Raw genomic sequence first — 15,482 nt, 5'->3', positions numbered from 1 at the left:
TATTCTTCTAATTTCCAAAGTGTTTAATTGTTTATATCTCAACCAAGTTTCATTAATTAAGGTCTATTATGCGCACCGTGCTCTTCTACTAAAGCAGTGTAAGGAGAACAATCTACAGTAAACCCTAAGCGGCCTCTCTTGCCGCACTAAAAAACCCTAGCCTAACGCCGACCTCCTTGTGTCACCATTCTCCACCTTTTTCCGATCCCTGCATCCCCTTTTCCGGATCTCTCCATGTCGAATATTGATTTTGTTACCAAAAGCTTTGCTACCTCACTTGCTATCGCTACCAATGAGGTTGTGGACATCTCTTCCATGTTAGATGGAGGAGCACAGTGAAAACTCCCAGTCGTATCTTCTGGCACGGCCTCTGACACTAAAGCCAACAAATGTTGCCGACTTGAGAAGACATTTTCGTCGAATTTGGGTGCTGAACAAGGGTTTTAACGTTCAGCAAAGAGCTCCTGATCCATTTGTTTTCTCCTTTGATCTTCGTGGAGATAGGAACAAGGTATTAATGGGTGGCCCGTGGAGTTTTAATTGTGCTTTGATTGTTATACAACCATATGATGGAGTGTCATCTCTGTAATCTGTAGAGATAGAGGATTTATTTTTTTGGGTGCGCATCACTAATATGCCACCGGCATATGAGCAGAAGAACACTATTGCCAACGTTGCATCTGTTCCGGGTAAATTCATTGACCTGGATCAAAAGTTGTTTGATGCAAGTCGAGAAATTAGGGTTAGGGTTTCACATGCAATTTTGAAACCTTTCTTTATGCAAAAAACCCTAAAATTTGCCAAAGGGGTTGAGCAAGAGGTTCACTTCTTCTTTGAGAATCTTGTGGGCAAATGCAAAACATGCTTGTGCATGTGTGTGTATCATAAGGGGGATGCATGTACGTTGGAAGCTACAACGCCGACAATCATAGCTGCTCCATCACCGGCGGCAAGAAAGCTTGAGCTCAATGGCCCTTTTTTAGGGTTTCAAGGAAATCAAATGGAATGTTCCACTTTCAGGGTCTTACCACCCCCATTCTTCCACCTGTTGGAATGTCTCTATTTGGAGGACCTAAAACAAGTAAGGTACGCAAACTTATTGTTCTTCGTAGTGCAGAAAAAGACAGGCTCATAAAGACAATGCGTTAGCTTTGGTACCCTTGGACACTGGGCAGCAAACTAAGAGAGGCCAACCCTTCCCTTCTCCAAAAAAGCTATAATTTTTTATGTCTGATTTACTGGAAGGCAAGACAAGCCCTGTGCACCTTCCAAGAAGGTAAAAATGCTTGAATTCCCTACTAAGTTCAATGCAAAATCGTTGGGTTTAGTGGAGACACCAGGTGGTATAATGGTGCCTGCAGAGGTAATGATGCCCAAAACTGTGCAAGTAGAGCTTCCTGGTGGAAAAAATAAGAGAGAAAGACCTTTGGAAGCCAAAAACAAAAATCCCCCTAAAGCAAAGAAAGTTCTTGCTGAAGATGTCCTGAGTGTTCTGTATTCAGGTAAGCCTCCTAGCCCTAGCTTAAAGGGCAAGGAGAAGATATAGGTTTTTTTTTCTTTCTTTTGTTTGTAAAACCTATAAACTATGCAAATGTCTGCCATAGTTATAGGCTCGCTTTAAATAAGTGAGCGATAAGTTCTAATATAGTTAGTCTATCCTATGTACCACTGTGGCTCCTCCACGAAGCCTTGTTCTGGCTATTATTATGTGTCAGCTGGTGAGTATGTAATGGCCTTCTTGACATGCGCTATTATCAATGAAATTTCATTAGTTTAAAAAAATATTTTCATAAAAAATAATAAACATTGCGGAGGAAGTCAATTACCACTAGACTACCTTTTTAGCAATCTTGGATCAAAATTAAGGGTCATTCTAAACCAACGCACTGAGAAACCGAACCATTTATACTGATTGGTTTGATTTTTTTGTTGAAAATCAATTCCAAACCTTAACCTACCTCAATCAGTCTAAATATAAAAGTTTATCAACAACATATTATTATTTTAGTTTGAATTTATGAGAAACCGAAACTCGTTGGTTGGTCCTATTTACTCTTTTTTTGTTGATAATCGGATCGATGCAACCTCCAATTATAATTTAGGGAAATAATAACAAATAAGAATATTCCCATGAGAAGTGTCGCATGGACTTTTATAACAAATAATATAGTACAGAAAAAAAAAATTAACAAATAAGAATATTCTAGTATTAGACCCAAATAAATGGACTTTTATATCAAGAATGAAGTGTCGCATAATGAAATGCTTCTGAGAAATTTCCATAATGAAGGCTCCACCACAAAATATCGCATGAAAGCAATGAGCCAATAACTTTTGCATCCAAAGCATAAAAGAGAATAAGAGATGAAAAAAACTTAATGTTTGACTACCAAATATAAGAATGAAAGACTTGTCGTCAGGAGACCAAGTGAAGAAAGTGAGAACGGGAATAAGTGAGTTAGCGCTTCCCACACGCGTCAGAACTAGAATGGATATGTGTTTGTTCTTTTTATAGGGTTAGGAGATTAGAACACCGTCGTGTCGTGCGACCACCGGCCAAGCGTGTGGGGGCGGGCGGTCAGGTCGTTGGACGGTTAAGTTTTAAAGGACAAATTAACTTTGTTTGCTAATTACCTCGACCAAGATCAAAGACAAATCTAAGTTCATTCTTCATTTGACATGCAATTGCAAGAAACAATGCTTGACTGCTTATACGATACAAAGACCCTACCATATATGATCACATTATAATGATGTTTTTATCCGTGAACAGATCAATAATCAACTTCATTTGTTACATGTCTATCTATTGTGTGACGGATCTATACGTGTTATGGTTAATTTATGGGCTAAATATTAGTTACTACCCTGTGGTTTAGGTCCAAAATCAATTCGGTCTCTGGACTTCTAATTTCATGAAAAACACCCCTGTACTTTCAATTTTGATCTAATAGGTCTAATTCGTTAATATTCTCTTATGAGTTCAAGTTATAGTTGGATTATTTGTTGAAAAACTATTTATTTGATAGATTTCTAATAGTGGAACTCACTCCTAAATTGACTATGCAGGTCACCTCAACACTACATCATAAAATATAGGTCATATATGAGCCACGTTAACAAGTTAAATGACTCAATTGTCGGAAGACTAACAAATTGGACTTATTAGATCAAAATTGAAAGTGCAGAGGTGCTCTTGATGAAATTAGAAGTTCAGGGACTGAATTGATTTTGGACTCAAACTACATGGTAATAATCAGTATTTAGCCCTTAATTTATTCTTGGTAGTTTCATGTACCACCGATATTGCTCTTACCTTGATCACATAGATCAAACTATTAGAGTGACCTCAAAGTATACATATTTAGATAGAAGGTTTTATTCTCAAAATAGATTACTATATTATTAGTAGTGAACCACTTAGTACTATTAGAAAAATTGTAGTGTATGTTAGAAGTATGTCATACTTACACAGTTACACCTTTATGATTTGAGATTTTAATGTGAGAATTTTCTTTTTCACATCATCGACTTCATTGGAGCCACTAATTTCCAACATGTTACCAAATTTCTACTCCATCTACATTGTATTTCTCTGATGAGAATATGTCTCAAATATTCTTCCTACTCCATTGTCAGCGTAAATGAGGCTGCAGTTTCATACTAGCTTGCTGGATCTCTCAGCCACAGCATCAATAATGGTGCATCACATTCTCTGTCAGGGAAAGTGAAATATCCAGAGAAGCTAGCATGCTGCAGTAACGGGCAATTATTTGAGATATTATGCTCAGCCGCACCACGTATCTGAAATTTCTGAGCTGATTTGACGTCCCGGAAAAGTACACGGCCAAAGTGTGTTTGACACTTTGACTGTTTGACAAGCCTTTTGCATTTTTCCATAACCAATTTTTTTATTTTTCCGATCCTCAGTTCAACACGTATCCTACAGTTAGTACAGTACGTCCTGCTATCCTGAGGGGTGTGTCCCTGGAGACAGATACATACCCAATCCGCACAGAAAAGAAAGAAAAAAAAAAACTGCTGACAAGCTAGTAAGACTGTAAGACCACTACTAAAAGTTTTCAGTATAAATTCAATTGGGAGGGTTCGTTCTCAGTTTGTCATGTACATCTGAAAATGGAAGTAGTGAAGTCATCAGAATTAGTTACAGCAGACTCCAAACAACAGCAACAGTTCCATGTGTTGGTTGTGGATGACAGTGAGCTGGACAGGAAACTCGTAGAGACGCTCCTTAAACGTTCAACCTTCAAAGGTATATTGCATAATAATGCTACCCCTATATATGGATAATTAAGTGACCTACCTCTCAAGCCTCCTTTTTAGTTTTTCCTTTTCCTGTTTTCATGTTATCCAAATATTAACTGATTGATATTAATCATGTTGACCAAACTTGCATCACAATATTTTGCAAGCATGCTGTTATGCTCCATTCCGATATTTAATTATCTTTAGGACTAAATTCTGCTTATTACCCTGTATTTTTAAGGGTTCATCAATTCAGTCCATGCACTTCTAATTTAATCAGAAAAAGTCCTTGCACTCTCCAATTTCATCAAATCGATCCAATCTGTCACCACTCCGTCAATTTTCGGGGAAATTTTCCAAACTACCAATCTACATTCACAAACACTAACGCATCAGCGGGCTGCCTAGCGATGGGTAGTTTGGGAATTTTCCCTGTAAGAATGTCCCACGTCAACATTTTAACATTAAAAATTAACGGATTTGATCGATTAGATGAAATTGGAGAGTGCAAAGACTTTTTTTATTAAATTAGAAGTGTATGGATTAAACTGATGAACCCTTGAAAGTACAAGGTAGTAAGCAGAATTTAATCCTTATCTTTATTTTTTCTTGATAGCAGTGACCTGTGTGGATTCTGGGGATGAAGCTCTTTAGGTTTGCTTGATATTGATCTAAACCAAAGTTCTTCGGATTCTACTCCAACCATTTCGCCGAAGTCATCATCAGATCAAGAGGTGAGAGATATATGCTCCTTAATATTTAACCATCCTGCCTACTCCTCCAAAGATTCTAGTAATTTAATTTAGTTTATTTTTTTTCAACTGGTAATTGGATTTTCATTTACTATTTAAAAAGTTGTCTTACACCAATGTAATTGTTTTGAGTCATGTAGCACCAAATAGGTTGAGTATCTTTTCATTTCTTGGTTGCTTGATGCAACCCACTATAGAATGAATATCATTCACTAGCCAGAGATTGTCTCCTTTAGACCAAATGTGGCTCGGGCACTAGTTACATTGTCTCGAATTTCAAATCTATGGTCTAGAACCTTCATTGAATATATATGCATTCCCCTCCAAAAATTAAAATGTTGTCTGACAATAATGAGACAACCATCATATTTAAAATGTTGAGCTACACAGAAAGTCAGTAACACAGCTTACTAGCTCGTAGCTAGCTTGAATATACCCAACTTAGACATTTTAGACGAAGTGATGGAAAATATTTTGAAGTGGCTGATTATATATCCTAGTATTAGTCTGATGGGTTAGTTAATTAAGCATGACAATTAATTCATGTCCATGTATTTTGTCATATTATTCGGGACACACTCTATGTGACAAATTTTGCCTCAAATGCTGCAGGGACCAATCAATTTTATCATCACACATTACTAGCTGTATGCCAGGAATGAGCGGTTATGATTTGCTGAAACGGATCAAGGTCAATCGATCACCACAACCAACATAACTATCATACTTTCTTCTACTTTGCTGAAATTCTAGTGAAAATAAAATTTGGGCTAAATACTGGTTACTACCCTGTGGTTTAGGTTCAAAATCAATTCAGTCCCTGAACTTCAATTTCATCAAAAACACCCTTGCACTTTCAATTTTGATTTAATAGGTCCAATTCGTTAATATTCTGTTATGGGTTCAAGTTATAGTTTGATTATTTGTTGAAAAACTATATATTTGATAAATTTCTAATAGTGGATCTCACTCCTAAATTGACTATGCAGGTCACCACAACACCACATCATAAAACATAGGTCATATATGAGCCACGTCAACAAGTTAAATGACTCAATTGCACTACTAAAAACAATTGCAATTGCTTCGGAAATTTGCGACGGAAAACTTTTCCGTCGCGAAAAGTCAGCTTTTGCGACGGCATGTGCTACGGCTATTTTACCGTCGCATCTCGAAGAGTTTTTGCAACGGAGGTAACCTTACCGTCGCATAATTATACATCTATTGCGACGGTATAGTCACGCCGTCGCTTGTATAATTAAAAAAAAAAAAAAATCAGAAAACAAGACTATTCAATCCTTTAGATCAGATTTAGACCAAAACTGATTTTCTTTCACATGACACTTCCTCCTCTCTCTCTCACGCTTTATTCACCGATCTCAAAACTTAACCTAGCGATCCCCGGCCTCCATTGAAGCAAGAGATTTGGTGAGAAGCGGAGCAGATCGAGCTTCGTTGACGACATGACCGAGGAGGACGACGACGATGATGAATACGGCCCCTATCGTGGCGGCGGCGGCGGGAGTCGTAAGCTGAGCAAGAAGAGGCCCTCCGGTGGATTTTCTTGATCTCGAAGCGGTGGTCGATTCAGATGAGGAGGATGAGGATGAGGAGGAAGATACTATACATTATCAATAAGCCCCTTCGCCTTTTCTCCTTCTCTGTAAATTTAACCCTAAATTGCTTTTAACCCAAAAAAAAAAAATTCACCTCCATGAAAATCCCCAAATCCAATTTTGATCTTTTTGATCGGTTTTGGTGTTGTTGTAGGTACCAATATTCAGACGAACGAAGAGGTTGCGATTACGCTGGTGAGTGTTGCAATTGAGCTCCTGATGTTGACTTTTGTTTTTATGCTCATTTGGTTCTGTTTGACGCCAATTTGGATGTGAAAATTGAGTTCTGAAAATTTGGGAGAATATGGTTTATGAGTTTATGGTGTGCTTGGTAGACATGCTTCAGCTTTCAGTTTATTAGTAATGCCATAGGTTTATGGTTTATGAGTTTATGGTTTATCTAGATTGATCTGAACTCTATCTCAATTTTCAGTTCTGCCATTTGCTCTTTTTGGAAGCATCTTTCTGCACCGACATATCTACACCGACATCAACTCTTGCAGACTATAAATTGAAATCAGCAGAAGCGAAATAGCCCGGAAACGTGAGAAGCATCCGAGAGGGGTTTTAGGTAGCAATCCGTTTTCTCTCTCCTCTTTTACCAATTTTTTTCATTGATGTTCCGATCTTCTTTTGTGTTGATTTCAATAGAAGTCTGGGTTTCAGGTTTCTTGCCTTTGTTTTTGTTCTGAGTTTCTAACCTTGGAATTGATTGTAGGCTATGTAGAAATCTAATGGTAAGAACCCTCTTCTCATTCTTTCTTCTTTTCATGATGAGAGTAATCAACAAAAGAAGAAGAGGTCTTATTTTCAGCAAAAGCAAATAAGAATTGGGGTTCACTTGATTTGATGGCTTTCAATTGCATGATGCATGTTTTCATTTTTTTTTTTTTTTTTTTTATGAACAGATAATGTTTATCCTTAAACGCATTATTCGCGGGTGAAGCTATTTGGTTGGTATTGATTTCTATTGATCTTTCTTCTGTTAACTAAAGCTTATCTTATTCAATTCTTAATGTATGCGATTTGGTTTCCTTCTGCAGCCTGGGTTTGAACTTTCAACAGTTCCAAGATCCAAATTTTTTGGAGGCTCTCAGGGAAAAGGGTTGGGTTGAAAACAAATAGAACAGGTTTCGTTTTCAATCTCACTCATCGTTTCCATTAGTTTCCGCTGATAAGTGATAAGATTGTGAGTTTGTGATGACGTGAGAGGTTCTTTACAAGTTCTATATACTTTAAAGTTACCAACTGATGTATGAATATGACCGAAGAACATATTAAATTAGTACTTATTTATCCATTGTTTTCTTAGTACATATTTATTTCTCCATTGTTTTCTTCTGCAGCATTGATTGTAATTAGTAATTATTATATTATCTAAAGAAACTAATTCATATGGTCGTTTCAATATAGAATGCAATAAGTTGTTCTTACTTGGTTTCTATAACGACAAGTTGTTCTTCACTGTTGTTGTCTTATTTATGTTTTATGATTTCTTGATATCTAAGCTACAAAGTTATTAAAACCAAACTTCACAAATCAATAGAGATGGGTCCTGTTACACTTTTTTTTATGTATGTGGAATGCAGCTTTCTTCTGAAGCTTAAATTCTTTGTCTGACATTTCCATTTGCTTTATTGTCCAGACCACAATATAGTTTTCTGACATTTCCATTTGCTTTACTGTGCAGACCACAATATAGTTTAGTTGATTAACCGATCAGGTAAAAAGAAAGAGGCCTAGGTTTTTGGAGTGTATTGTGGTCACTAAATTTGCTGCAGGTAGATTTAGTTCAATTTAGTTAGTTTTGTTAAGTTTTTTTATCATGTAAGTTCTGGACAAATTAATTGTTGGGAGAAGAGATTTAATTAGTACTAGGAGATGCATTTATGATTAATTGATGATATCACTGAAATGGTTCATGCAGGTATTTGAACTACTTGAATTATTTGGTGGATGCATCAAATTCAATAGTGTATGCTCTATTATTTTAGTAGAGTAGTTCTTATTTTAATCATCTATTGCTTTGTTTGCTCTATTGATAAGCAGCAAGGCAGTTGGAATTCCTCAAAGGCAGGAGTGATTCTACTCATCATCAATCATCTCATTATAAACACCCCCATTCCAATAACAGGTATTGCTATCCTAGTTTTTTGGTATTGCTACCTGTTGATATTGAACAAACAATTTCAGTGAACCTTATAGTTGATTCTTGGTTCGATGAATCTGTTGTATGTGGTCTAATCTTGGTTGCCTTTCCCATTACAATCTAAAAGAAGAGGTCTTTGATATCATGCCTTGGTCTAGTGGTTTCATGTTTTGAGTAAATAAAACAAGACATTCCTACAGATATTTGTACTTTTAAAAGTCTGATTTGATAAAGTTTCTTGCTTCTCAACAAAAAGTTTGTATAAAAGATTTCTGTTACCTCATATTAGTTGTTTCTCTTCATCTAATTAGCCAAATCATTGAGGCCATATATAGATTCATTTTCTTGCAGCTTTCACTGGGATCATGTTGCATCGCAACCTACCTTACATTCTTGCAGTTCCTGATTTTGGTTTCCCAAGTAATTTTGTTGCTGATGCTTTCCTTTATGTCCAAGTAATTGCTCCTCTTATGCAGCGTGCCCCGACCAAGTTTGGGAGGTTAGATTATGTTAAAAGGTCTACTCGGCTGGACAGATAGCTTTTACTTATTCATAATGCCATTAGATATCACGTTTTATATATGGCTAACGTCATCTTGTGTATGTAAACTGATAGTATTCTTGGCTTTTCAGAACTTATATATAGTTATAATGTGTATCTTGTAGCATATATATGAAGCTAGTTGGAAAAATTTTGTTGCTCTTTTAAGTGGAAAATTGTGTTGCCCACCAAGCATGATTCAACCTGGGGCTGTAAAGTTATGAAAGTATTGACTAATCATTGATTTTTCAACAGGTACCATTGCCCAGATCGTGAGAACCCCGCTGAGATTTTAGCTGATCTTATATCTGTTGACTACAGCTTTGCTGAAAGTGTCTACTCCTCTCAGAAAAGAAAGATGCTCTTGTTGAATCATTTTCACAACAATCATCACTAGTTCTGTATGCAACTCCGATTACATTAAGGGAAATCTCCAAGAACAGCACCGGGTTGAGCATCAAGAGTAGAGTTTAGAAGAAGGGAGGTTGGTGGAGGCAATTCTGGTTGCTCCTAAGGCTTGTGTGGATGCAGGTAAATTTTTACTAGCATGCTTCATAGTTACTTTCATCAAAATAGAATTCAACATTACTAATATCATAGTTGCTTCATAGTTACTGGGTCAAATCATTGAGGTTTTGTGAGCTCCCCATTTTTCTTTAATTTTGGGTTCAATTTGGAAATTACCTCACTTAATGGTTATCTTTTGTCATGCTATGTCTATGTATACACTGATTATACAGTGAATCAAGTTGTAGACTTCATGATTTTCTTCTGTCAATAGGTAATTATAGTGTAATAACCAGTGAATTAAGTTAAGGTTACCCTAAGTTGTATTGGTCTGGCTTAAATTGCAGCCTAAGCAGGGTGGCTTCCTTATACAGGTTTTGCATTTCCTTTTTTTCTTTTCATATGGCAAACAAAGGGAAATGAAAGGTAAATCATATGTCCTGCTTTTTATAAATGAAACTGTGAATTGATTAGACCACAGTGCAGTACTAAACCAACTTGAACTGATCGGGCACTATAGTCTTGAACGGATCGATTGTCATTTTCAGGAGGATATGGGGCAGATGCAGACAATGATTCAACTACCTTTTGTAACTTTCAGTAAGCTAAAGAACAGCTTGAGTAATTCATGGTTTGTTCGATTCAACATAGTCTAAGTATGTTGTGTGATTTGGTGTAGTTTATGTATACCAAACTGGAATGTTTATGAGTGGCATTTTGTATGTTTATGACATTTTGTATTGCACAATTTCATTAGTTTATTCTTAATTCACACCATTTTTTTTTTTAAAATGAAATATTATTTTGCGACGGCAAAGTATCCGTCGCAACCAATTCACCCCACCCTTTTTTTAAAAATAAAATATCTTTTTGCGACGGCAAAGTACCCGTCGCAAATAGTTTAGCTATTGCGACGGCAAGAGAATACCGTTGCAATTATCTTTTGCGACGGCATTTTACCCTCGCAAATGGATTTTGTGACGCCACCTATTGCAACGCCAATATTTCCGTCGCAAAAGGCTCATTTTTCCGTCGCGAAAGTTTTTTCCGTCGTAAAAGCCCAAATTGCCGTCGCAAAAGCAATTTTTTTTAGTAGTGTTGTCAGAAGACTAATAAATTGGACCTATTAGATCAAAATTGAAAGTGCAGGGGTGTTCTTGATGAAATTAGAAGTTCAGGGACTGAATTGATTTTGGACCCAAACTACAGGGTAGTAATCAGTATTTAGCCCATAAAAGTTTGACAATAGTATAGACTGTTGATTATATACAACGGCGGAGTTAGGATTTTAAAATTGAGTGGGCTAAAAAATTTTTTTTAATATATAAAAGTTTACTAATGTTTAAATTTTTTTTTTTTTTAACTTTTACAATTAATATGTTTTATTCCTTCTTTAAATTAAACCTCATCATATATTATAGAAATTCTATAATGTGTTAATGTATGACATGCATATAATTACCTTAAAGTGGAAAAATGAGTCATCAAAATAATAATATTAGTCCTCAAAGTGGTAACATGAATCCTTAAAGTGGTAAATTTTCTTAGTTACCACATGAATTCTCAAGTGGTAAAATGAATCCTTAAAGTGGTAAAATGAGTCCTCATAGTGGTAAAAATAGTTGATGTATAAGAAAGGTTAACATACCATAGGTATACATATTAAATAAGGGTGCGGCTATTGTCACCCTACTATTTTCTTAGTTCACCCTACAAACATTTGAATTATTGAAAGACTATATTACCCAAGTGCAAAATGACTAATAAGTACACTAATTTTCTAAAATCCAAATATGTAAGAAAAAATAAATATATAAGTAATTAATTAAATAGAAAAACTACTTAATTTCTCATTAAATAACATTAGTCTTTATCTTCTCAACCCAAAATTGAATTTATTACTATTTTTTTGTCTTTTTGTTGCCTCCTCATCGTTAATTCGTTATTCAATTCACAAAACATTACATTTAACTTCATCAAAATCTTTGGAATATTCTTTGTGAACACCAAAAGTAAAAATTTAAAACACGAAGAAAAAAATCAATCTCTTCTTCATTGATCATAGTTGTAAATTTACTAATCTTTTTACATAGATTGAAATAGATCGAGAACATTGAAATTCCTTATCAAAAAAAAAAAAAACATTGAAAATGAAAGAAAAAAATTTAAAAAAATGGGAGTAAATCATATTATGATTTTATTAGGAAACTATAATAAATTTTAATTTTTTTATGAGTATAAATTAAATCAGATATTTTTCGTTAAAAATATTTATTTTCTAATTGGATATGTCATATAAGGATATTCTTGGAAAGAGAAATGGGTTAAATAAGTAAATCTAATAATTGAAATTAAAATGTAGGGTGTAATGAGCAAGTAGGGTGAACAAAGAAAATGGTAGGGTGGCAATAGCCGCACCCATTAAATAATCAAATAGCTAACTGATAAAAAAAATCAACATTAAAACATTTGATAGAATTTCGATAACAAAAGTCTAAGACAAAAAAACATACTTATTCATATTTTATCATGCGCTCTTTAATAGAACCGAAAATCTTTAATTATTGAATCTGTATCATAATTCTCAACCAACTCTTTTTCTGACCTAATTTATCCAAAAAAAAGCAAGTTTTTGATGCGAGTATGCCTCTTAAAGTAGAATAGAAAAATACAATAAAATACTTCAAGCAAAGAGATAACATACATATGCCAATATATATATATATATATATATGGGCTAAGTTTAGAAATTTGGGTGGGCTACATTTTAATATTTAATTTTTTAAACTGAAATTAAGCTACAAATTAACGTTTTTTCAAAATTTGAGGTGTGTTGTAGCCCACTGGAGCCCGTGCATAGCTACGCCTTTGATTATATATAAGAAAGTAAAATAAATAAAGCTGGTATGACTAGTGTTTTCTGAAGCACATTGATCTTCTTGTTTAATATCCTTCGATCTTTATATGTAGGGATCTTACTGGAAAGATGTACCAGTCGTGGTTATGTCAGCAGATAATGTACCTTCAAGGATTAGCATGTAAGTTTCTCCATTTCATCCTTATAAGTTATAACCGTCAACAATGCTCTATTCGCACTCTTCATCAGAAAGCCTTGTAGCAGCTCCATTGTTGTAAATTGTAATCTAGGGTTTTTACTTTTTCAGTGCACTGTAATTAAGAAGCATTAAATTGTTTTCCTCTATATTTTTGCAAATTCCTTATTGCACGCAAATTACTCATGATTAAACTGAAATTTAATGTTACTGCATGTATGTAGGTGCTTAGAAGAAGGGGCTGAGGCGTTTCTTTTCACTACTAGAAAAACATGTACTTTCACACGGATGGATTCTGTGTGAATATATTGAAATACACAAGGAAATCTGTGTGTATGGGTAGTTTCACACAGTACAGTCACGGATTTAAAATTTGTACATGTTCCGAGCGTTGCTAAATCACTTTCACACGGAAAGCTTGTCTGTGTGAGCTATATTAGGTGAGTCCCATATGAATCCCAATTATATTAACTTTCAAATTTATAAACATTTAAATTTTTGTAATTTCCAGATTATTCAAATATTAGATATTTATTTTTAGGTCCTCCATTTATTTTCATGTTGTTTTAGGTCCTTCATTGAAGTTTTGCAAATCTGGACTTCTGGAGATCTTTCCTTCATCATTCTTCATTGAGAATTTGCAAATCTGGGAGTTTTTCCTTCATCATTCTTCATTGAAAGTTTGCAAATCTGGGTACACAAGTATTGGTGCAGATAAGATCCAGTTTCAGCTACTCAATTGAATCCAAATGAACAACAAACCAAAAGTGATTATATATAATCAACACCACAAAACATAAACCCAGTTAAAAGCAAAGAACATAGCTTTTTTCTTTTCCATCGTTGAAGATGAAGAGGAAAACCCAGCAACGTAGCCTTCTTGCTTCTCTATCGGACTCGAGCAGGGTGAGGATGTCGCCCTCCTAGACAGGACCCTTGACGTTTCTCATGATGAACTGATTCCGGTCATCGAGAAACTTGACTCAGACTTGGGTCACCTGACCTCTAGATCCGGTCCGGCCCATCACCTTCACCACCAGGGTGTGCTTCACAGTCGATTCCATGCTTAGATTTGGGAGCCCGAGAAGAGGATGGATCTGGAGGAGGAGGAAGCGGCTTAGCTTGGAGGTTGGATTTTGGAGGAGGATCCGGTCCGGCTCATCACCTTCACCGCCAGGGTGTGCTCCACAGTCGATTCCATGCTTAGATTTGGGAGCCCGAGACGAGGATCTGGAGGAGGAGGAAGCGGCTTGACTAAATGTCTGGGTATGTATGTTAATATCCCAGCTCGCTATCCATTCTTGAGAGAGAAAATCACAGAGAGATGAGAGATCTGTGAGAATGAGGGAGATGTTCTTGACTGAATGTTGTGGTTGCAAATGATAAAAACAGTAATTATGGCTTTGTTGTGGTTGCGGACGATTAAAGAAATATAAACCAATATTCACACGGAAATCCGTGGGAATATACATCATTTAATAAAAAGAAACGTATTAGTAGGGATTGTTAAACAAAAGTTAGACCGAAGGTTATACTTATAAAAAAATAAAAATATAAATTTACAAACATTCCCAACATCTATACTGGAGTTACAAACATAATTATCATTTGAAGGAGATGTAGAGCGAATACGACTTCGTCCATGATTACGACTCCTATTTAGACGCTTAGAAGACATTGACAAAATTAATTGAAAGGCTAAAAATGCAAAGACTGAGCTTTAGAACTCGATCAGTTCGAAGGCAAAGTTAACAAAGATGATGATATTTTTGGGAGAAGAAGGAAAGGTGATGCTGAATTTGTAAAGGATACTGAAGAAAAATTGAAAAGTTTGACACGGTACTCTGTGTATAAACTGAAAAGAAAAATTTGATAAGACTAAACGCTGATATTAGAATATTATGCTTTTACATTTTCACACGGAATACAGTGTGTAAATTAAAACTACACTTATTTGACATGACTAAAAGCTGGTGTTAGAATCTTATTATTTATATTTTTACACAGATATCCGTGTGAACCGATATTTCACACGGAAAACAGTGTGAATTTTTAATTTACCTTCTGACAATTTTACAGGATTCTCTGAATTGTAATTTATTTCACACGGATTCCGTGTGTAAATTGGATTGAAAAATATTGGGTCCCAGTTTGAACCTTATGTTGCCACAATATTCTGTGTGGAAAACATATATACACGGATTTCCGTGTGTACTATAACATTTTATACACGGATAATTGTCCGTGTGAACCTCTGTGACAACACGATCCGTGTGAAAGGACCTGTTTTTCTAGTAGTGTTTGAAGCCACTAAAGTTATCAGATTTGAGTTTTGAGAAAGCTAATTCAGCCTTACCTGATCAAATCACTCCACCATTCTGGTAACAACAACACTGACAGTTGTTGGGAGGTTGCTGATATCAATGACTAGTAAAAAAAAAAAAAAACACTTGAGAATAAGTGACAATTTGTGTCACGCCCCGAATTTTGAATAAAGGAATTCAAATCCGAAACGCGAGAACAAACAATCACAAGAAGACTCTTAGAAAATTTTTCAAATAAACTAAGCACCAAACAAACTGAACTCACAATGTTAAT

General features: G+C 35.4%; 1 pseudogene; it reads right to left on the bottom strand.

Moving 5' to 3' along the window:
• Nucleotides 1-13,589: 13,589 nt before the first annotated feature.
• Nucleotides 13,590-14,266, bottom strand: LOC133728363 (small ribosomal subunit protein eS28-like; annotated as a pseudogene).
• Between the last annotated feature and the right edge of the window lie 1,216 nt (nucleotides 14,267-15,482).

This window comes from Rosa rugosa, chromosome 2 (assembly GCF_958449725.1).
Source record: "Rosa rugosa chromosome 2, drRosRugo1.1, whole genome shotgun sequence".
In the NCBI taxonomy this organism is placed as follows: domain Eukaryota; kingdom Viridiplantae; phylum Streptophyta; class Magnoliopsida; order Rosales; family Rosaceae; genus Rosa; species Rosa rugosa.
This window is presented reverse-complemented; position numbering and strand designations above follow the sequence as displayed.